Source organism: Vicia villosa, linkage group LG1 (genome assembly GCF_029867415.1).
Source record: "Vicia villosa cultivar HV-30 ecotype Madison, WI linkage group LG1, Vvil1.0, whole genome shotgun sequence".
NCBI classification, from domain to species: Eukaryota; Viridiplantae; Streptophyta; class Magnoliopsida; order Fabales; family Fabaceae; genus Vicia; species Vicia villosa.
This window is the reverse complement of record NC_081180.1, coordinates 245,874,487-245,899,130: the sequence shown is the minus strand read 5'-3', so window position 1 is coordinate 245,899,130 and position 24,644 is coordinate 245,874,487. Positions and strand designations below refer to the sequence as shown.

Sequence of the window (24,644 nt, the reverse complement as noted above, 5' to 3'; positions counted from 1 at the left end):
TTGCTTCACTACAAGAATCATCAATTTGAACCATATTTTCATAAGTAAGTCCTGCTTTCTGTTTGGACAGTCCCTCTTTCATTGCCCAATCTATTTCAGCTATAACACTTAACAGTTTTCTGATTCTTGGATTTAGACCTCTTATTTCCAAAACCTCCATTACCCTTGTTCCGCCCATGATTTTGACTCATTTTTATATACAAACGGTTTCCTTGAGTTCATTCCTCTACAATGTGTCTCATTTGAAAATGAGACAAAAGTGTAGCAGTGATCACATCCAGACTTATAATACCTTTCCCATAGATAAAAGTAGTCACCAAGTGGTCATAAGAACCTGGTAACGAGCATATTAATATAATTTCCTTATCTTTTTCATAAATCTTCACTTTAAGCCTCACTAGATCGACAATACTTTTATTGAAGACATTAACATGTTGCAAATCGGATCCTTCCTACATCTTCAAACTATATAGTCATTGTTTTGCAAACAATTTGTTCATCGGTGCCTTTAACATATATTGACTATCCGATTTTTCCCAATCCTCCTCTAGCATCGTCAACTCTAGGATATCATACATCACCTCGTCTGAAAAACATAGGTGAATTAATCATGCGGTCTTCACCTTCATCTTTGCCCAATCGATATCCTTTATGTTATTTGGTTTCATCTAACACGACGCCTTTTGTAAACTTTGCTGAGTCAACAAATCCTTAACCCTCCTTTGACATAATTCAAGTCATTTGTCCCATCAAACCTTGTTAGTTAGAATTTCTCACAATGGTTAATCTCCATTTGATATCATATGTTAGAACAACAACCAATATATATATATATATATAAAGAGAAACAAAAGTAAAAGATAATGAATACAATTGATCTTTGTTAATGCAATTCAGTCTATGGTTCCTACCTTTACGACTATGGAGCAATTATAGTTCCTTTTATTTCTGTCTAACAATTAGGATTTGTTAGTGCCACAATGTTACAAGCAATATATATAATATTAGTGCGCAATTTACAATAATATCCTGAAGCCCCAACACTCCTATTTATCTATCCATAATAATATCTATAATATGAGTCATACTCAACAATATCCATAATAATCTCCACGATATGAGCCACACTCAACAATATTCAATTGCAAAAATTAGACGAAATTACCAAGTAACAAAAATTAAGAATTCGAAAAAGGTATGATCTAGTTTAAATTGTTAATTTTTTATGGGTTAAATATGTTTTTAGTCCCTATAAAATTACCCAAAATGACTTTTAGTCCCTATAAAAAAATATTGACTTTTAGTCCTTATAAAATTACTTTTGCACTCAATTTTAGTCCCTGTAGAGGGACCAAAAATGAGTGCAAAAGTAATTTTATAGGGACTAAAAGTCAATATATTTTTTATAGGGACTAAAAGTCAAAATTGAAATATTTATAGGGACCAAAAACATATTTAACCCATTTTTTATTTATAGTCATTTTTATTGATCTTTGCCAATCTATATGCTATGCATATGTTCCCTCCTCTACTAATGTTGCACAAATTGAGTAAAATTGATAATTGCCCGGTAAAAAATATATAAATTTTATGGAGACAAATCTTATAAATTTTATTATTAACATCATTTATTTCACTTTGTAAATTTAATCCATCAAGTTCTTGACGTTATTGTCGGAGTTTGTTGAGCCATTACAACCAAGCAATTATCTATATCACTACAATTTTTTGTATTTTAATGTTTTTAATTTATTCTTTATTCGCTTTTTGTTCAAGTCTATAGTGTCTATGATGTATTTTCCTTGTTTAAGGACGAGTTATGAGTTCATGTGAACTTCTGAGCAAATTCCCTGAAACTAAGATTGTTCATCGTTATGAGTATAGCAACAAAACTCTTTAATGATGTCATTTTGTTTTATGCTGAATATGAAAATAGATATAAAAAAGGAGTTATGAATTCATGTGAACTTCTGAGCAAATTCCCTGAAACTAAGATTGTTCATCGTTATGAGTAGAGCAACAAAACTCTTTAATGATGTCATTTTGTTTTATGCTGAATATGAAAATAGATATAAAAAAGAATAGATATAAAAAAGAAGTGTGGCTGCTGGGATTCGAGCCCAGGTCTCCACGGCCACAACGTGGAATTCTTACCACTAAACTACAGCCACTTCATGTTGATGCCACTGAATATTATAATACATAATTTTTTAAAATATATTTGAATGTTTTTACTATTCTAAAGCGTTCATCTTTATTGATGTCCCTCTCGGCAAAAAAAAAAAACTCATAAAACATAATTTATGTTTTTGAGAATTTCATTTTAATGAGATATGGTACGATATATAATTTTTTTATTTTACAATTTATTTTAAGGAGTTGAACGGAACAAAACTCTAATCAAAATGTACTGTTACAATTTATTTAAGATCTATTAAATTAAAAAATATCGAATTGTTAGTTTTACACTCCAAATGTTTGATTTTAGACATGAGTAAACATGTTGTAAATCTCATATTATAGCACGAAAAATATTCACCCAACCTATAAAAATCAATGTCCACCAGAATTATCATTTTACCTTTCTTTTAAAAACTAACACATCACTAAAAATAAGGATATTTTGGTCTTTTCACTAATTGCCATCTTTTTTCTTCCCATGCACTATTCACATAATTTTTATCATTCATCATATCAATTATTTTTCCTTTGATTTTTTTCTTCTTCTTTAAATTGAAATAGAAACCTTGAAATGTAGTGAGTCGAATTGAAATTGAAATCAAAATCGAAATTGAAACTTGGACATGTAGTGAGCACCAAATCGAAAATGAAATTGAAATCGAAATCGAAAGTGAAACTTGAAAATGTAGTGAGCCGCAAATTGATATCGAAATTAAAATCGAAATTGAAATTGAAAATAGGAAATGTAGTAAACACAAAATCGAAACTTAACATGGAATTAACTAATTCTCTTACATCTAGCTTCAAACTACAACACTAAATTCTTCCACTGCAAATAGAAAAATATTTAAGATCTGAAATAAACTGTTTCAAAAATTCTATTGTGTTTCCCATACAGATGATAAAATTTTCAATTCCATCTGACAATAAAATGTTGGGGAGTCCGGGAGAGTCAGGAATACCAATGATACTAATGCTTCAGGGCCACAACAAAGGAAAACGTCACATCTCAACCTAAAACCTTAAGGTGTTAGGTAAATGGTTCCTCTCTCTTATAAATCTAACATTTCATCCATTCATAGACAATGTGAGACTTTAATCACTCACATTTGCACCTAACATTCTTCCCCACAAGTGTAAGTCCTCCACATCCTATAACAGGATCCTACATTGGATCTAGCTCTCACTTTGTCCACTAAGCTGAACCACGACTATGATACTACTGTTGGGGGAGTTTGGGAGAGTCGGGAGCACCAATGAGACTAATGCTCTAGGACCACAAGAGAGTGATATGCTACATCTCACCCCAAAACCTTAAGATATTAGTTAAATGATTCCTCTCTCTTATAAATCTAACATTTCATCCATTCATAGGCAATGTGGGACTTTAATCACTCATTCTTGCACCCAATAAAAAATTGCACCAAAATAGTATATAATGTAGTTAACAAAAATATTGTAACAAAAGATAACATATGCCACTACTGATGATGGGGGAATCAAAGTGGGCATCATAGAGATGATGACAGGCTTAAGGATTTTGCCTAATACTATATGGGTTAAATGAATAAAGCCACCAAAACAAAAGAGAGGATACCTAACAAATAATTTCCATATTTTAGGAAAAAGGAGAAGTTTCTAAAATGAATAAAACAAACTGAAAATAGAAAAAACTTGGACAATACCTTAATGACTAAAAGTTCTCTACAACGGAACAACTCAAAGAAGCAAAAGTATAAAAAAATGCCAAAAATGCAAATATTGTGGTTTCACTATTACTTATACGATTATGATATTTGAGAGAGATGGGTTGATCTAGGGAGAAGAATTTTTTAGAGAAGTTTCTCGTTCACAATAATCCATAGAAAAATGTATTTCACTGATAGAGAGAACTTTGAGAAATTAGGGTTTGAATTGAATAAAATTTTGCAAGAAAATGGTACAATGAGTTTTGGGAGAAATTTAGGGATTTTGAAAGAAATATATAAGGTTTTAGAAAGACAATGTTTAAAATTTTTAGGGATCTTAGGTGCAGAACATATACAAATGAAGAGGAAAGATGAAGGCTCTTATTATTCCAAAACATATCACATACCTCTGTAATGTTGAATTGAGCAAGTAAACAAGGGTAGTTACTAAACCAGCGTAGCTTTGAAATAGTCATTTGTTTAGGGTTATTGATATGGTAAATGTGGACAGATTTTCAAAATTAAGGAGACAACTTGTTGAAATCGTCGCGGGAATCGCCGTAAACTTCAAACAAGGGTGGTTATTGGGCAACCGTCACAATTTATGTGTCGCAAAACTTATATTTTCTTGTAGTGTATGTTCATGATGATTGGACCAATTATAGAAGCGCTAAGATATCAATTATTGGATACTACATATTGATTAAATATTCCTTCCTCTCATCAAAATTCAAAAGGTAACCTACAATAGCTAGATAAATTGCAAAAGCATGACCCTTGTTATTCTTACTTCATAACTTCTGTGATTGAAAAATTGTTGAAGAATATTGAATTTAACATAAGCAATGTTAAATGTGTTTAAAATCGAAAACTGCAAAAAACTATATTTGGTTCGGATGTGTTTGAGCCATCTTTAAACATAACCGAGTTGTTCGATTTGATTCAATTTGTGGTTTGTATTTTACAAACCAAACCAAACAACACTTTGTTACCATCCAAACTTCACTTAACTCACATACAACTCAAATCCATTCTTCTTTCCAAGATACATCTCTCCTCTTTTTCTCAAATCTCCCATCTCTTGTGTTCTTTCTTTTTTATCTTCTTAGTTTTAATGTTGTTGTTCTCTCTTCCCATTTCATTTTTATCGCATCTCTTCTTCTCTAATCTCGCCTCTGTTCTGTTCTTTATTTTTCATCATCTCTAATGTCTCCTCTCATCTATCTTTTATGTTTCGTTATAATATTTTGGATATTATTTTGTCCTACTGTTTGTGTTATCTATTCCAATTTTATGTTTTTAAGGTCTAGTGTAGGATTAAAGTGTTTCTTTGTTGTGTCTAGTGATGGGTAACCTAGTTTCGGGCTAGATAATGTTTTTGTGTTGTTACTGTTGTACTGTAATGTAATGCACTAATGCTATAGTCTGGAATTTCAGGTTTTATTTCATAATACACATTGTTATTTTTTGTTTTAGTTTTTTTTCTTATTTGGAGTTGAATGAGGTTGTAACTTGTACTCATTGACATTGTTATTTACTTTTTCGTAATGTATGATGACTAAACACAAAGTCATGTTATCCTCTATGTGTGTAAGTATGACTCCATAAAAATCTTGTAAAAAACCGAACAAATCGAGCCAACTCAAATTACTTTAATTTGATTTGGTTTTATTTCTAAAAGTCAACCGAATCAAACCGAACCACGCATTTTTTCTTATGGTTTGGATGACTTTTAGCGTCAAAATCACTTAAACAACCGCACCACCAACACCCTAGACAATGTTATAGTATACACAAATATTATATATTTCATGGTGAGGCCTAGACTACCCCTTATAAAATTGGGAGTAATTTATCTCAAATGACTTATATCAATGAAATTTTACCACATAAAATAAATTCCTAAAGTCACATATTAATTCAAAACATTAATACATTGGCTTTATGCCTTTTCTCACTTAAAAAGTGTTCAACATTCTCGTTTTCATCAAATATGAAAATCATTACTCACACTTGATATTGTTGAGAATCAAGTGTGAGTGTGGATAATAGTCCCACATTGGAAATGCATGTGGTGACTTAAGCATATATAAGTGGGAGAACCCACTCACCTATCACCTTAAGGTTTTAGGTGGAGAAGTGGTGTGTCTCCCACAAAGGTGTGTTGCTCAAGTCGAATGTTCCGAAAATAAACAATGCTCCCGACTCGACCCTCCCCCGATTGTTGCGCTAACAAATGGTATCATGAGCCTTTGGTTCGAGAAAAGGGACCGACTAGAACTCGTAGTTGAAAGTCAACGGATACATGTAGTTGAAGTCAACGGATACAAGTGTCTGTGGAAGAGAGAGCTTCCACATGAAGGGGAGCATTGTGTAAGACTCACACTTGAGGGGGAGTGTTGAGAATCAAGTGTGAGTGTGGATAATAGTCCCACATTGGAAATGCATGTGGTGACTTAAGCATATATAAGTGGGAGAACCCACTCACCTATCACCTTAAGGTTTTAGGTGGAGAAGTGGTGTGTCTCCCACAAAGGTGTGTTGCTCAAGTGGAATGTTCCGAAAATAAACAATGCTCCCGACTCGACCCTCCCCCGATTGTTGCGCTAACAGATATACCAACATCTTACTAGTTAAAGATCAAGCCATATATTTTTTCTTTAACTTAATCATGATTCTTTAAAGTTTTAAGTTAATATGCAAAATTTCATTAATACACATCATTTAGGATAAATAACCCCCAACTTTACAAGAGATAGCCGAGAATTTACCATATATAATTCATCTTGTAAAAAATCTAATTGTTCATAAAAAAGTCTAAACATATTGATATAGATTGACAGAAAATATAAAACTTGTCAATGTCTTGTTAAATATCAAATTACAGATCCTTTAACTAAGACTTTGCATATATACCTCAATTCCAGAAGTTCATCTTCAAAGGATTTTAATTCATCAATGTATAACTAAGGCTTTGTATATATATACCTCAATTCCAAAAGTTCATCTTCAAAGGATTTTAATTGATCAAGGAATAACTAAGACTTTGTCTATATACCTCAATTCTAGAAGTTCATCTTCAAAGAATTTTAATTAATCAACGTATAACTAAGGCTTTGTCTATATACCTCAATTCCAGAAGTTCATCATCAAAGAATTTTAATTAATCAACGTATAACTAAGACTTTGTCTATATACCTCAGTTCCAAAAGTTCATCTTCAAAAGATTTTATTTAATCCAAATATAAGGATTCATTATTTTTTTAATATCTCAATTATCTATGTAATTAAAATTTTGGTATTTTGTCTTAATCCTCCAATATTTCTAAATGCATTGGATTTAAACAATACATTTCAAAATTTTATATATATATATATATATATATATATATATATATATATATATATATATATATATATATATATATATATATATATATATATATATATATATATATATATATATATATATATATATATATATATATATATATATATATATATATATATTGGAGAGCCAAAAGAGTATGGATTTATTATATATTTACCTTTTAAGAAGAAAAAAAGTTATATAATAAAAAAGCTATCATCTCCATCAAATGCTCTCTTTATTAAATATTGATGATGAAAGGTTTAAAGAGATCCCTGAATTCTAGCATTTTAGCCTCTGAAATCCAACCGCACTTGTGACCAAAAGTGAAGACCTCATCATACATTTTTGGTATTTGATGTTTGTGTCCTCTTCCACTCCAAGCATAATTGCATATAATAATTTACATATTATATATAAATTATTGCTCTCTTTTTAATTTTGAGTCTTTTTCTTCTTTTAGCTTTTTCAAGAAATGCACGGGTGTAATATATTAGATTGTATGATTGTAGTTAGTGGACTTAAAATGGGAATTGTAATTGATGGATCCAACATTTTGCATAATTATCTCTTAATTTTTGTTAGGGTATTATTCCATGATTAATTCCATGTACCTCGTGCTAATGCACTTGCTTTAAGTGGGGGCTATTGGGCCTTTTTGTTTGTTGCAATTCAATTTTGCTACATGTATCTCCGTTCTCATTATAAGTTATTTTTCTCACAATTTTAAGTGTATTAATTATTTATTTATGGGTGAGATAAAATAACATCAGATCAAAGAGTCAAATTTAATAAAATGACATTTCCGATAATTTTTTATCTCATATCCTATAATAAAATTGTTGGATTGAAAACTATTATCATATATATATCACGTCTATAAAATTTCACATAATAAAAAATTTGATATGTTAAAGAGAATGATACAAATTAACAATTTTCATGAAATTTTGTAAGATGTTAGTTTTTTATACGTATATCTCGTTGACATGTCAAATGATTTCTAATTGATGTTAAATTGTATAGACATGATATACATGACATTATCTTTCCATCCAACGTAAATTATGTAATATGAATATGCAATAAAAAATTACCGATAGTATTATGTTACTAAGTTTGACATCTTGATGTAAAATGCTTTTACACAAATATAATAGTTCTCTCATTCATAAATAAACTTATAAAATTATATAAATAGTCAACAAAATTAATATTTCAGCTAACTTTTTAAAATTTTGAGATTTACTCTTAATAGTCTTATATTATGAAGATAGTAGCATTTAAAACACACTAAATGAGTGTTTAGTTACATTTTTAAACCATTTACACTTAACACCGTTTTTACATTAGATTTTTAGATTTTAGAAGTTCTATGTTTTTGCTTATGCGGTGATGAGAATAAATTTTGAGTGAATTGATTTTATTAAATTAAATTTAACTAAAAACGACTTAAAGTTAAAGTAATTTACGTTCTAATATTTTTATTTAAGTGAATTAAACAATAAATTTTAAGGTTAATAATTAAATATAGACTCAAAAACTATAAATACTAGTTTCAAATAGAATTAGATCTTGAGACAAAATTAATTCTATTTTAGAAAAATTAAACATGTTAAAATAGTTTTACACTTCTAAAATTATTTTTCCTTTTTTTAAAAGAGGAAGAAAATATACGCTAAGTCTTAATATATATTTGGTTTTATTTTTGCAAAAATACGAAAGTGATTTTAGAGAAGTGAAATTGATTTAGATATGTTTAATTTTTTTAAAGGAGGATTGATTTTGCTTATAGAATTAATTTTATTTGAACGTAGAATTTGTAAATCTGCATTGGTATATTTTGTGAAGGTCTTAAGAGGCGACGTGGGGATTTTGAGTTGCCCCTTTATCAAATCATTCGTCAATTTATTTGATTTATCGCCCTTCTATTAGATACTTTGCCTTCACCATAAATAAGTCGTGTGACTTAGGAATCAGGGAGTGACGTGTTCATATCCTGTAACAACATAGACAAAGTCATGGGAGAAGTGAATCACGCTCCTCTGAATACCAAGAGATTAACTGCTCATTCTCTCAATGATTTCTAATTCCAAGGAAGCCAATATATCTATAAATATTCCAACATCATGGGAGATAGGACAACTTAACTCCAATACATGAATACACACAGACCGAGCTTCTCACCCCTACGTGAACAAGCTCTAAACCTCACAATAAAAGTTAAAGTATGTGTCATCCCTTAATCACTAGTGGTTATCATGCATTTGTACTTTAGAAATTACAATTGGGGCCCACTGTGGGGGTCTGATAAATAGACTTGGGTCACCATAACACCATCTTGTCGGATTATTGCCCTTCTGTTCAGTCCCCGTAACTACCATGGTGAACAAAAAGACAACAACTCCGGCCAATGATGAGTTGTATGGTGAGGAAAGTGCCATAGCAAAGATACGCGTTGTTATGGAAGACCTTCATCACCGAAATCAAACCCTAGAGGATAACGTCCTTCATATCGAACACCGTCAATAGGAGACTGACATGGTGGACGAACTGGAGGTATTGGATCCCTAACCCCTATCGGATGAGATATGAGAGACATTTGTTCCAGAGAACTTCAAGTTGCCGTCATTGGCTTAGTTTGACGGGTGCATCAACCGATATGAGCATATTGCCTCTATTAACACCTAGATGACCATCATTGGGGGCACATAACTCCTTGAAGTGAAAGCTTCTATTTGGAACCTTTAGAGACGCACCTATGAGGTGATATATGGGCCTCTCTCAACTCTCTGTCACCATCTATCAAGACCCAATGAAAAATCTAGTCCACCATTTTTCCGTAAGTTGACATAGGAAGTTGATCGTCATCAATCTATTCAACATTCGCCAAGTTCCCTCGAAATTTTTGAGGAAGTATCTTGTCTGCTTCAACGAAGCAACAATATAGGTAATCCATATGAACCACAAAATGATTGTAGAAGCGTTCAAAAATAGGCTCAGGGTGGGAAACTTAAATGAATTTACCGCCTTTAGGCTATCGGCGCCCCTGGCTAAAGTAGTAACGCGAGCGAAATTTTACATCAAGAGCAAGGAGATCAACACTAAGAAGAAGGCTTGAAATGGAAAAGAAAGCACTCCCATTATATACAGTTCACAAAGGAACCAGTACATGTCGCCCGTGAGGAACATAGCAATGTTCAAACAAAGTGGAAAACCCAACGAAAGCTTCACTCCCCTGAATTCCCGCTGGGAATCGATATGTCAAGAGGTTCTGCATATGCAAAACATCCCCTACTTCTAGTTCCCAAAATAGACATCACAAGGCTTGATCCACACAGTTGGTGCAAGTTCCATAAGGTTAAGGGACATTAAATGGAGGACTGCTACCAACTAAAAAAGGACATAAAATACCTCATCCAATAGAGGTACATGAGGAAATACATTAAGGTCAGCTTCCCTAAGGGGCCACACAAATCAAACTCTTAGAGGCGAGACTCTTAAGAAAGTCTAGGATCCAAGAAAGGGAATGAGCCAATTAAAGAAAGTGAAGTGAGATCCATTCGTCATACCTTTAACATTATCGTATGAGAATTCGCCGGAGGCAAAGAGATCAACTCTGACCGAAAGAGATATGCCTTCCAAATCCTAGTCATTAATGGTTTTCCCATTGACTCCAAGGTAGATGAATCAAAAGCTTTGATGACCAATATTACCTTTTTCGAGAAGGATGCAATCGACATTGATCCGCACAATGATGACCCCATGATTATCACTACTCGATGTGACAATTGAGAAATCAAAAGAGTCTTGATTGATCAAGGGATCTCTGTTGACATCCTTTAGTAAAATGCATTTGAGAGGCTACGCCTAAAGTTAGATGACCTCAAACCCTTCTAGGGGGTTGTTGGTTGATTTTTTGGGAGATCCAGTGCAAGTAAAGGGTTATATAACACTGAAGGCCATCTTTGGGGCCAAAGTAAACCCCAGACATATCAAGGTAAGATATATAGTTATTGAAATGCCCTCCTAATATAATATGATCATAGGGAAGCCCATTTTTAATCAACTATGGATTTTCCTACCTACCCTGTACCTATGTATAAAATACCCGCTCCCAAATAGGCGAGTCGATGTTATCAATGGGGACCATGAGATTAATAGAAAGTGCTATATAGAGAATTTGAAGTTGAAGAAGTTTAGAACAATAGGCGTGAATGTTATTGGCATTAAGGCTGAGGTAAAATCGCCAAAGAAATCTCCCGTAGTAGGTTCTTAACCATTCCAGATGAGGCGACCACAAAGGATGCGGAAAAAGACTCCTTATTAAGGAATGATTGATGAGCCTCGCTTAATTCAGATTGTTTGATGTTTTATCTTGTTTATGTGAGTTATATTCTCAGCCATTTTTGTAAGGATAATAACGTTTTCACGGGGGCATTCATTTCCTAATAATGTTTGTTGACACACGGTTTTTAATGAGGCCCTTGATTTATTTATATAATTTAGGATTATAGTTGATTCACCTACAGGGTGTCAAGGATCAAATAGACTCGTCAAAATCACCTTAGGGCTATTGATTATGTTGGATCCTCATGTGGGAATCCTTCCCGCCACTAAGGCTATTGAATATGTTAGATCTCTAAGTGGTAAGTGGTAAGTGGTAATCCTTGCTGCCTCTAAGGCTATTGAATATGTTAGATCCATGTGTGAGAATCCTTGCTACCTCTAAGGCTATTGAATATGTTGGATTCCTATGTCAGAATCCTTGATGCCTCTAAGGCTGTTGAATATGTTAGATCCTATATAGGAATCCTTGTCTCCTCTAAGGCTGTTAAATATGTTGAATTCTTATGCGGGAATCCTTGCCACCTATAAAGGATAATATAAATGCAGAATCCCTATGTAAAAACCTTTTCCTCCTTGAAGCGGCATTGAGGGATCTTGGCCATTCACGAGAGCAATAAATCTAAACTTGAGCGAGGAAATTCCCAAATAAGTGATAATAGAGATAATAATAGTTAGCAAGATCAAATATAAAAATATCGCTTAGGGGAAATATTCAACAGTTCATAAAAGTCTCATAGGGCTAACCATCAGGGGAATGATTAAAAAGAAAGGAAAAGAAAAAAATGAGGACTTAGCAGCTCAATGACCCCCTTAGAATCCAATTTTTCCTCTAGAGTGCCTCTGGGGTAAGTCGCCTCCTGATTATCATCCTTTGTGGCCTTATTGCCCTTTGTAGCTTCTTTTAAGTGCTAAGGGCTTGGTCCAAGGATACCTGCAGTTTCTACTCATTGGCAGAAAACTCCTTGGCCTTGGTCTCTGCCTATTGGAGCTTGCTTGTTAAGGTATCCTTCTTCTTTTGTTGAGTCTCGATGATCTCCTGACCTTTGGTCAGGTCATAATTGTAAATGAAAAGCTTTCCCTTCAACTCATTCTCATCCTGAGCATGCTTCTCTCTCTATCAGCATGCTCCATCAGGAGGATCCTTAGCAGGTGGATCTCTTTGAGGTCAGATAATTTCAGGGAAGGTTGATTACAAATAAGTTTGTAATCCCCTGGGAAGTCGCCAGGGAATGGAAGGCGGAAACCTATAAACTTGATGGTGTCGAAATCATTATCACTCCATGGGGAGGATTTAGATGGAGAACATACCTTTGGAGACAATGTGAGGACGCATGCGCCCCTCTAAAACTATCACTTGGGTCATATTACCCTTAGGGGAAGAGTTAGCTCCCCCACCTCTAGGTCTTCAGGACCTGGGACCTAGTAGGTACCTCACCCTCGGGTTTTCATTTGACTCCCCTAATTAGCAAACCTTCAAGGATACTTTGAGGGTTATAAAAGCCTGAGCGCCGAGCTACCTCTTGGCCATGTTCCTCTTCATCTCTTTTAGAGGAATTCTATAATAAAAGAAAAAAGAAATAATTAGCATGAGCTATGTAACCATCAACACCCCAAACAGAGACAACATCATTAAAACTTACTTATGAATTTGTCCAAGGAGTCATCACCCCTTGATCCAAAATGATCATGGTGTGGGACTCCATAACCTTAAAATAGTCGAAGGTTCTAATACCTCAACCTCATCCGCAGTGAGGTGAGTATAGATGTATCTAATAATCTCCGCAGGACTATTCGTCTAGGCAAGGGGATATTTAGGGCCACCACACACCTAATTGGTAGCTTAATAAAAACTATCCCGTCCCCTCATCCTCACAAAATTTATCCTTTCAACCTTTGAAGTTGTTATAATGGGTTTTGAGTAAGGCTCTCCCAAGCAAAGTGACTAGAGTTACCAAGCCCCACCGAGCATGTTGGTACCATAAAAATAGAAAAACATCACAATGGTTGAGTAAGTCCCTATCCGCCAACATATACTTTCAAATTCCCTAATCAGGCTTTAGCCAATGTGGGTGATTTGAGAGGGAGCCAAGTTGAGCACCGTCAAAACCTCTGCCGCAAAAGAAGAAAAGGGGAAGCAAATCCCAACCTCGCGGATAGAGGGTAGGTATAAGTAAAATGAAGGAGTGGAAAAGGCTTATGAGGCGACCATGTTGGCCCCATCTTCTAGAGAGCACGCTTCTAGAATAAAATCTTCTTCATAATCAAAAGAAGAGAAAGTAATTTGTTATCAAAGAGAGGTTATTTGGTCCTCAGTGGCATAGATAGACCCAACTTCTCTAACATCCTTAGGCTCGGTGTCTAATGTGGCCATAATCTTTCCATTTCTTAAGAAGACAGAAAGGAAACATGAATCATTATTTCTACCACCATTTTTATCACTAGTAGAATTAAAAGAACTCACGCAACTACCAAACATGTCTATCTATACTAATCTACAGTCAATAGTCCCTTCAAGACGCTTAACATTCCCATAGTAGCAGCTTCACGAGACTATGCGCTCATCATGGATTGAAGGTTCTATCAGATTACCATTCTCATCTAAATCCCTAATAATTGCCATAAAGAAAATGGGAATATCGAACATGTACTTCTATAGGGTATGGACTTGGTTCCTCATCTGAACTAACGACTTCACCAATGAATCTGAGACCACCTCACTGAACCGGAGTCGTACCTATCTCCAATATACATGAATGCATGAAATGAAACAGACAACATCAATATACTACTCAACAACAGTTCCTCATCTGAACCGACAACATTGCCAATATCAGGCAACCACTGTAGTTCCTCATCTGAACTACTCATCTCAACAATACATAAGTTATTACGGCTCAACAACACGCATATAATTATATATTTATTCAACATTACTTACTAACAGGGAAAAACATCATCTAAGCTCAACAATACTCATCAACAGGCTAAACATGTTAATACTCAAATATATTCACCAACGGTGTAAGAAAATTATTATACATGCTCAACAGTACTCATCAACTTAGTAAACAGATAATTCCACAACCTTTACAGGATCAACACAGTCAACTCATAACCCATCAGATTTCCCAAGGTGAACTCTATCATTAACTCAGTTATCGCTAACTCAACTCTAACCTCATCAGATTAGTCAAATATAACTCCAAACAACTCAACAACTTTAGTCTAAACTACTCAATAAATCAATTTTTAACTCTATTAACTTGGCATCTTTAATCAAATAAAAATATGACTCAAACTCAAATCTAAAGTGCAGTTCTGTCATATGGCAGGGGTCCGCCTTTCCATCCTAAACCTTATCCATTTGTCTGGTTGTCTTGTCTGTGTGCAGGTTTTCTATTGATTTAAAACGCTGAGAGTTTATCTGATGCAAGTTCATTTGAGGCAAATTCAAGATTCTTCAGACACATGCTTAATGGAATTGTTATTTTGAACTTACGGCTATTTGTTCAAGTGCTTCTGATGTTATGCTTTGAAGTGAATCCAAAGAAAAGGAATGCTTATGTTGGCTCTATGTCAAGTGTTGGCTTATTTGTTTGTTAGATTGTTCCTGTCCTTAGATTTTACTTTATGCTTTATGATAGTATCTTCATCTCCTGCCCATCTTTTTAAATTTACAAAGTCCTCCCCTCCTTCTCAAAAATCTTCTTTGTTTTCCAACTTAAACTCTTTTTGCAATAAACCTTGACTTTTGTCAAGTGATCATAAACCTCATTCAAATATTTTTCCATTTGACTTTTAATTTTAATTTTTTTTTCTAAAATATTAGGCATGATAATTATCATAGTTGAGATGTAATTCTCCTGTCCTCATGATATTGATTGATATGGTGTTGATTCTTTTCCACTTGAAAGAGCTAGTGGCATACTTGTTGATTTCTATCTAAGTTGGAGTCATTCTTTCACTTGTGATGCAAAGATCCATATGTTCTCATGTTTATGATTGATGGTTGAGTTTTCTCCTCTAAGATGACAATGTGTGTCTATTCATTTAAAATCAACCAAAAAACAAACCCTCGTGCTTCCTTGTGAGCAGAAATACAAATGATCTGACTTCTCAATTTCACAAAGGAGGTAAGTAGGCACAAAAAGCGACGTCTTGTCGAGTATAATAAAAACCAAAATTTTATTTTCTTATCCCATCCATCTTTTGCACACAACTCTTTTGTTTTAACACATATTTTAAAAAAGGTTCCTGTGGAGTACCACAAACGTGAGGGGTGCTAATACCTTCTCTTTGCATAACTCACTCCCTACCCTTTTCACTTTGTTTTATTAGTTTTGTTTTAAAACTTCTTTGGGTTTATTCGCTCTTTTCCCTTTCCTTTGGAAACAATAAAGATTGATGGCGACTCTTGCTTTATTTGCGAGTTAAGTTAACCAATAGCTTAATCTCCTATTTTTCCGTCACGACACCAGCCTCGCCCTTATTTATTTACAGGGCGGGCTAAGGTTTTATTCCCGCCTCGCCCCGCCCCCCTTTTTTTGTGGCCTTTTGTGGGGCGGGCCTAAACGGGACGAGCAAGCCCGTTTGCCACCCCTAACCGCCGCGCGACCAATCTCTTTGCGGCCTTCGCTGCCCCTCGCCGCCGACCTCTGTCTCACCTATGATCTTTGCCAATCTTTGCCGCCACCGTCTGGTGCGACTCCCCTCCTGGCGCCAAGGCTCCACCACGCAGCCTCTCTCCCGACTCGATTTTCTGATTTTCCTACTTTTCGAGTTTTTTCTACTTTTTTACTTTTGCAATTCTCTGATTTTTTGCCTATTGAATAAATCTAAAACTCGCCCAATTGAACATATCTAAACTCGCCTACTTAAATCCTAATTGCCTCGATACAGGTTAACCAAGGTTAATAGGTACTCAAAAGGAAAGCATACAAATTCATATATGCTCGCCTTATCGTAAGTTACAATTATAAACAATATAGAGCAAGTATCACATATTTATGAGTCCGCCTTATTAAGGGTAATATCAATTGCTCTCGCCTTATCAAAAGGCTTTAATGGGTAATATCAATTACTCTCGCCTTATCAAAAGCCATCAACAAGATTCCACAACAGGGTCAATGACGATCAAATGAGAATACATATCATATAATCAAGAGTAAAAGGAAGCATTATCAACTGATCGTCTCAAAGGTTTTGTCTGAATCCTTTTGGCCACAAACGTCATACATACAGAGAAAGAAAAAGGAGAAGGCGGGTGGGTAAGGAACTCTCACTATCCCTCAGTTTAGATACTCATATATGAGCAAATCCCCATTACCTCGAAATTACAGAGCGATAAAACTTAGACTTTTATGATATTCCTCTACTCTTCCAACGTTCTCCTTAGGTTTCTCTCTTTTTGCCTCTTTCCCAACAAAACACGACTAACAAATTTTCTTTCTAACTTCTCTATTTAAACAAAAAATAACTATAATCCTTATTATTTCAATAAATCTAACAAACACCCTCACCTCTTACTAATTCCACTTTTTTACCTTAATTATAAATTAATACAAATTTCCTCCCTAAACTAATTATTCTCACATTTTCTCTTATTTCTAAAATAAAATAATTCAATTAAAATTAATAATAATTCTAATTAAATTTCCACCCTCTCCTAAATTAATTCAATAAATAAAATAAAACACTCAAATAAATAATATAGAAACAATTTAAATTTTAACTTATTAATAATCCACAATTTCCTATTCCTACACAAATTTTAATATCACGAAACTCTACTCAAAATTGTTTAATTCAATTAATTAAATTAAAACTCTCCAAAAATTTATTAAAAATAAAATATTAAAACTGGGGCGTTACATTCATCCCTTTAAATAAGAGGAGAAAACTAGGGGTAATCAAGGGTCTCCTAGGTTTCCCATCAAAGAAGAAAGATCATGCACGGTTTGACACATGCTAATAAATAAGGCCACCTGAGCTTCCCAAGGTTAAATCACAATTGATAGCATTAACTGCCTCACATGCTTCGCCCTTTAAATACATTTTGAGATTTCCTGACTGACGTGTGGCTCATATTCTTGATGCCAGGAGGTATGTCAAGACTCGCCCGCGTATTGAAAGTCTACCTATCACTTGAGGAATTAAACTAATGTCTCGCTTGAGGGACTTAACTAGCGTTTGGTATGAAGAGTTCAACTTAAAAATATATCACTTATGATTCCTCTAGAAAGTCATAAATGGGGAAATAAACAAAATCACTTCGCCCTTTCCAAGCACTCGTGCTAGAGGGACTGTGTATCAGTATGTTTTTGTGAAGGTCTTAGGAGGCAGCGTGGGGATTCTCAATGGCCCCTTTATCGAATCAATCACCTATTTATTAAATTTTTCACCCTTCTATTTGATATTCAACATTCCCATGGACAAGTCGCCCGACTTAGGAATTAGGGAAGGACGTGTCCATATCTTATACAGGGCCGGTCCTGACTTTATAGAGACCCAGGGCAAATAAGAAAAATAGACTCTTAACAAAAATTGACTTTTTACTCGTCTCTAAAATGAAGAAAAATCTCGAAGACAAGATCAAAAGTATGAAGTGTTTGTTGTTTCTAACAATAAAAAGAATTTCAACGCGGATAAGAAGTCGTCTGCAAATCATTAAAGAATTAAAAATTACAATATATTTAACTAAATTAAGAATGAGAATCTTTTAAGGGCATCAGAAAAATAATAAATCAAAGCATATACATAAGTTAATTGTATGATAAACTTTTAAAATATTTAATTATAACATATAAATAGTCTCTAAAATTTATATTTAAAATAAATTAAGATAAAATTATAAGAGTTAAAATAAATAATTATCGAAAATAGTGTTTGATTTAAAATATCATCATAAATTTTAATCAATTATATACAAATTATTTTATGGAGTAATTAAAATTTGAGAAATGCTACAATAAATATATTAGGAATTTATTGAAAAATGCTAATTGTCATGTATAATTAACCAAGTTTGCCTTTTTTTTTAAAATGATGATATCTCTCTAAATCAACCACAATTTAATTTATTGACATCTTTATTTATTTATTGAACTACAGTATATTCTTTCTAAATGAAGCCAAAATGAAGTGTATGTATTGAAGTGTCGTGCCTTTCTAAATGAAGTGTTCTCGTAAAAAACCAATACTTAAAACTTTAAGAGACTCAAGCCTTTGAACTACAGTATATTCTTTCTAAATGAAGCCAAAATGAAGTGTATGTATTGAAGTGTCGTGCCTTTCTAAATGAAGTGTTCTCGTAAAAAACCAATACTTAAAACTTTAAGAGACTCAAGCCTTTGAACTACAATATATTCTTTCTAAATGAAGCCAAAATGAAATGTATGTATTGAAGTGTCGTGCCTTTCTAAATGAAGTGTTCTCGTAAAAAACCAATACTTAAAGTGTCGTGCCTTTCTAAATGAAGTGTACGTTCTCGTAAAAAACCAATACTTAAAGTGTCGTGCCTTTCTAAATGAAGTGTTCTCGTAAAAAACCAATACTTAAAACTTTAAGAGACTCAAGCCTCGAACCCATGACATTAGGTTCCCAAAGTAATCATTAAACCTCTGGGCTACGAACATTAGACTGTATGATAATTTCGCTAACGAATATATAATATAGTTTTTCAGTATAATGATTTCTTAATAATTTTCAAATTTGAGGCCCCATATTTTTGAGGTCCTGGGCTGTGGGCCTGCTTGCCCGGGCCCAGGGCTGGCCCTGATCTTATAACGACATGGACAAAGTCGTGGGAGATGTGGATCACGCTCCTCTAAATACTAAGGCTATGTTTGGGAGTTTGGAGGGGAGGGGAAGGAAGACTTCCCAAAACAAAATTTTAAAAAAATATAGAAAAATATTTGACATTTTTTGAAAAAATGATTTTGTTTTAGAATAATAAAAGAGTCATTATCATTACTAATAATTTTTAGAATACTATAAAAACCTAAAAGGTATTTTAAAAATTTATGTAAGTCCTTCAAAACCCTCAAAAACCGTCATTCAATACAATTTTTGAGTTCCCCCATTTTATGGGGTTTTTGGAGTTATGAATAAACTCAAACCCTCCAAAACTCTCGTACCCAAAATCTTTTTATCCTTTTTACTCAATTCTTCCTATTTTTCAAAGTCCTCTCCTCCCTTCCCCTCCAAACTCCCAAACATAGCCTAAGAGATAAACTGCTCATTCCCTCAATGATTGTTATTTTCAAAGAAATGAATCCAATCTCAATATATCTATAAATATCCCAACATCATGGGGATAGGTAGGACAACATAACTCCAATACATAAATATAAACAGACATAGTTTTTCACCTCTACGTGAACAAGCTCTCTCTCAATCTCACAAAATCTTAAAATCTTTGACAACCCTTAATCACAATAGATTGTTGGTCATTTATACTTTAGAAAGTAAAAATAAATAAATTAATATATTAAAAAATAAATTATTTTACTTTTAATTGATTTTTAATCAAAATCAATTTTTAGAGAGAAAATACAATTCACAAAATCAAAAACAATTTTGATATTGTTATTTAATTTAAATTAAATTTGGATGTAATTGATAATTTTTGGAATGTGATTAAAAATATAAAAAATTATTATGAAAAAGCATTAGGTTGCTAATTAATGAGTAATATTAAATTATCCGTGAGTGAATATGTCACATGTATATGTCTCTTGTGAACTGATGTTTCAGCAATGTTTAAGTCATCAATCATAATTATTCTAAGTATAATTATGAATATTCAACCATATGATAAGTATATGCTCATGCTTTAATAATCGTCAATTAATTATTCAGGTCCACCAACGTCAATTCAATTTCTCACTCAAAAAAACATCAATTCATTTTTAAGCAAACTTATCACCTTTTTTTTTTTTTAAAAAAAAAACTCTGCGCATGAGATTGGGAACAGATGAGGACTTTGATTCATGTTTTCATTTTTGCAAGGTTTTAATTGATTTTTTACCAAAAAAAAAAAAATTAAGGTTTTGATATAAATTTAGAGGAAATGAAAATGATACACTTATAGGAGTTTATTACTACTATTTCTCGTATTATAGTATAAATAAAAAGGTAAATTCTATCTTCCTCATAAATTTAAGTTAAATAACTAATACTTATTTTTAAGTAAACATCCTCATGCATTAGATGAAATAGAGAGATATAAAAAGATAAATTTTTTTCGTCCTCATAAATTTAAGTTAGATACTAGTATTTATTTTTAAGTATACATTCTCGTGCATTAGATGATGAAATAGAGAGAATGCAAACATAGTAAAAGATATTGTGTTAGGTATCCACTTTCTTAAAATAATACTAATAATTAAGCCAACCAAGCTATGGACATCAATAAACTTTGAGAATTTAGAAACCAATAGAGAGTTATCAATCCAATTCCTTGATCCAAGCAACCGAGCAAATTCCTTCCATCAATGATAAGCAAGTTTAGGAACCACAATTTTTAAATCTATCTAGTTACGAATCATTTCTTTAACTTTGTGACGCACAGTTCGATTATACTGGTTCTTAAGTTTGATTAAACTCACACTGTGTGGAGGAATTATTTGTTGGCTGAAAAAGATAGTTTGATTTGCAACAACCATTGTTAAGTTCTCACTCATAATCATATCTCCTTCATCCAAGGTTCTTTGAGGCATTTCATCAAACACCATGAGTACATACTTAAAACAACCTGGACAACAGAACAACACAAACAACAAAACAACACAAATCAGAAACAATACAAACAAGAACAACACAAACATAATAACAGTAACCATTACAGGAACACAAATATAAAATCTCAAAAGTTTCATATCTTCCGGAGGGGGAGGTCATTTTCCATGTTCGTACCACTTTGGCCCATTTGTTGATGAAGATGATTTTGGAGTTGCAAGTATATGATGGTTGTTGGTGAAGAGTTAATGGGGGTTGAAGGTAGAATAAAGCATAGATCCAACAGAGATGAAAGATTCAAAAGAGTGTGAAGGAAGGAAGAAACACTTGCAATAGGGGAAAAACCTCCATTAAAGAGAAGACAACCTCCATAATGGCGGAGATAGCTCCGATGACGAAGGAGGAACCCCTACAAGAGGGGAGGCATCGCTCACCAATAGAGAAAACCCTAGTTTTAGAGAGATGAGAGATTTAGATGTCAGTACCAAAAGTGCAAATTGTTTTGAAATTTAAATTTATTTTAAAATAAAAAAAAATGATGTGGCATTAAATTGTCAAGTTTAATTAATTGAGGGTATTCATACCCAACTAAATTCAAGGGTACGTGAGTGTCCACTAAAAACAATTAAGCAAATAATTGATATCAAAAAAAACTTGAGGAAAAGATATATTGGTTTTGTCATTTATTTTTATTATTTTCAGCGTTTATTTTATGTATGATTATTTTAAAGTTATCCTTTAACTAATATTTTAAGCAAAACAATGATATTATAAGTGCGTTTTCATAACAAAAATTACGACTAACTATGAAACAATCAAACAACAAAACAAAGGTATTAAGACTATATTGAACAATATTAATACATTTATCTAGTAATTTAGAAGAGGGCATATCTCTTTCTTGCTTAAGCTTGATTGGTCGTTCATATTGTTTTCATGATGAATTATTTTTGGATGAAAACAAGTATTGACAAAATGCTTAGGCGATTTTCAAACTCCCGCACATTGTTAGCCTAATTTCTGTTCATTTTCTTCATCATGGATTCTCATCTCTACAATGTGATTTTCCCTGAAACTTTGCCTTTTGCTCCTCCTAAAGTTTCCATTGATAAACCTGAGTTCATGCATGTTGCAAAATCTTTACAGAGGCGACCAATAATGTCTGTAACATTTATATAAAGCAGTTATCAGTTCCATGTGTTAAAGAGGATAAACTTGCAATTTTTATTTCCACAAGTTGAGTATCTTCTTAGCCTTGAATCTTGTAAACATAACCTTCATGGTGCGGTTATTTGGCCCAAAGGTTATTCCACTTTCATAGTTGTTAACTTATGGCTATCGTTGCTTTGTACCTCTTTTGGTAAATGGGGTATCACATTCCTTGGCAAATGTTACTACAAGTTCTCCTTCTGTTTGCTCGAAGATGTGTGCTCTGTCCGGTCGATTAGCTCGTGGAATATCAAACCGGGCTATTTGAAGTTATTTCCTCGGTCTAGAGACTTAGTTCCCTCAACCAGTAATCAAATCTCAACACACACTTGGATTGTAATTCATGGTATATCTCAAGAGTCTTGGAGACCTAAAATTATCTTTTCCATTGCTAGCAGCATAGGCACTCCAATTTGCATTGACTCTGCATCAAAGAAACCTTCTTTTGAAAGGGATTTTGGTCATAATGTTAGGGTGTTGGTTATCTTAGGTCTTTTCAAAGAAATCATATATAAAATCCTTGTTGAAAGGGTTGGTTTTTACTTCTTCCTGGAGCTTGAATATAAAAAAATTCCTGATTTATTGTCCTATTGCAGTTGTATAGGACACACCTTTGATGTTTGTAATAGAAGAAAGGTTGGGCAATCTAAACCAGGAAATTTTGTTCCTAGTGTTGGTTTTATGGTTGGTAAACCTCCTTTCATCTATCTTGATGATCCTATCTTTAAAGGAAATCTTAGAGTGAACCACTTCCAATTCCTTGCTAACAAAAATAAGTTGAAGTTATCTGCCTGAAAAGCTTCCTTACTTTCCATTACAGGAAGATTACAGTTTGTCAAATCTATTATGTAAAAGCATGCTTCTTCGCTATTTGACTATTTATAATTGGTACGTGGCTTTGACTCACTTATTGGATGTTTGGATTATAAATTTTGTGTGGAGTGGGGAGACTGATAAGAAAAAGATAGTCAGAGTTTCTTGGCATAAATGTTGCAATGCCAACTTCTGAAGGAGTTCTTGGTTTACAGTCCACACCTCTTCTTAATGAAGCTGCTAACCTCAAATTATGTTGGGACATGTTCTCTTTGGAAAGAAGCTAGACCACCTTTCTTCTCTCTAGAGTTTTGAGGAACCATTGTGTCATTAAATATCACATATTATCTTCTCTTCTCTTTGTTGTGGCATAAAAGGGCACCATAAAACTGTGATAGATTAATCTAACAAGATCTTTCGTAATGGCAAAAACATCAATTTTTGCTAGATAGCTAGTGTGGCAAGCGTGAGATCAATTTTCCCCAATGTTATTAGAAATTATAAATTTATTCAATCCCAAGTTAGTGATTTTCTATCTAATTCTATTTGGAACATACTCTATAACCTGTCATTGGCTTTTCCAAATTTTCTAAATCTCATCAATTCTCATGTGTTTCCCTTGGAGTCTAAGGTAGACAAAAGCATTTGGGATCTTTTGGATTCAGGTTCTCTAACCCTAAAGAGTTATTATACTTTACTCTCCAAGTCCCCTCCAGATGTTGCTTGGAATAAAATTATTTGGAACCAACATATTCCTCCTTTTAAAGCTTTGTTGGTTTGGAGGCTTACTCATTGTAAACTTCATATAGATTAATCTTTATGCAACAGAGGTGTCAACCTACCTTCAATGTGTTCTTTATGTTGCAAAAGCCAATAATCCTTGCATCACTTGTATTTATGATGTGAGTTTGCTAAATCATTTTGGAATTTATTCTCTAGTACTATTAATTCAAGTCATGTGGTTGGATCGTTTATAATTGTTAAGACTACATTCAAAATTGCTCTCCTCAATGTAATGTCGTGGTTTTTGCATGAGTGGTCCACTCCATCAATGCTATATGAACTTCTAGGAATATTGGTAGATTCAAATGTATAAGAACTCATTATAAAATAACTATTACTTCTATTTCCTCCATGTTTTACTTGGCGGGTAACTTCACTAATAAGCATTCCAACTCCTCAATGAAGTACTTTATCATTCTCATTAAGATTAAGCCGCCCAAGCCTCTATCCATTTTCGAGGTTTTATGGAAGCCACCTCCGACTTGTTGGATAAAGGTTAACTCAGATGGAGT

The 24,644-nt window shown here is 33.4% G+C and overlaps 1 non-coding gene across 1 annotated transcript; it reads right to left on the bottom strand.

The window, feature by feature from the left end:
- Positions 1–2,099: 2,099 nt before the first annotated feature.
- TRNAH-GUG (transfer RNA histidin (anticodon GUG)) lies at positions 2,100–2,171 on the bottom strand. Its single transcript has one exon. It is a non-coding gene; the product is annotated as a tRNA-His (tRNA).
- Positions 2,172–24,644: the final 22,473 nt, after the last annotated feature.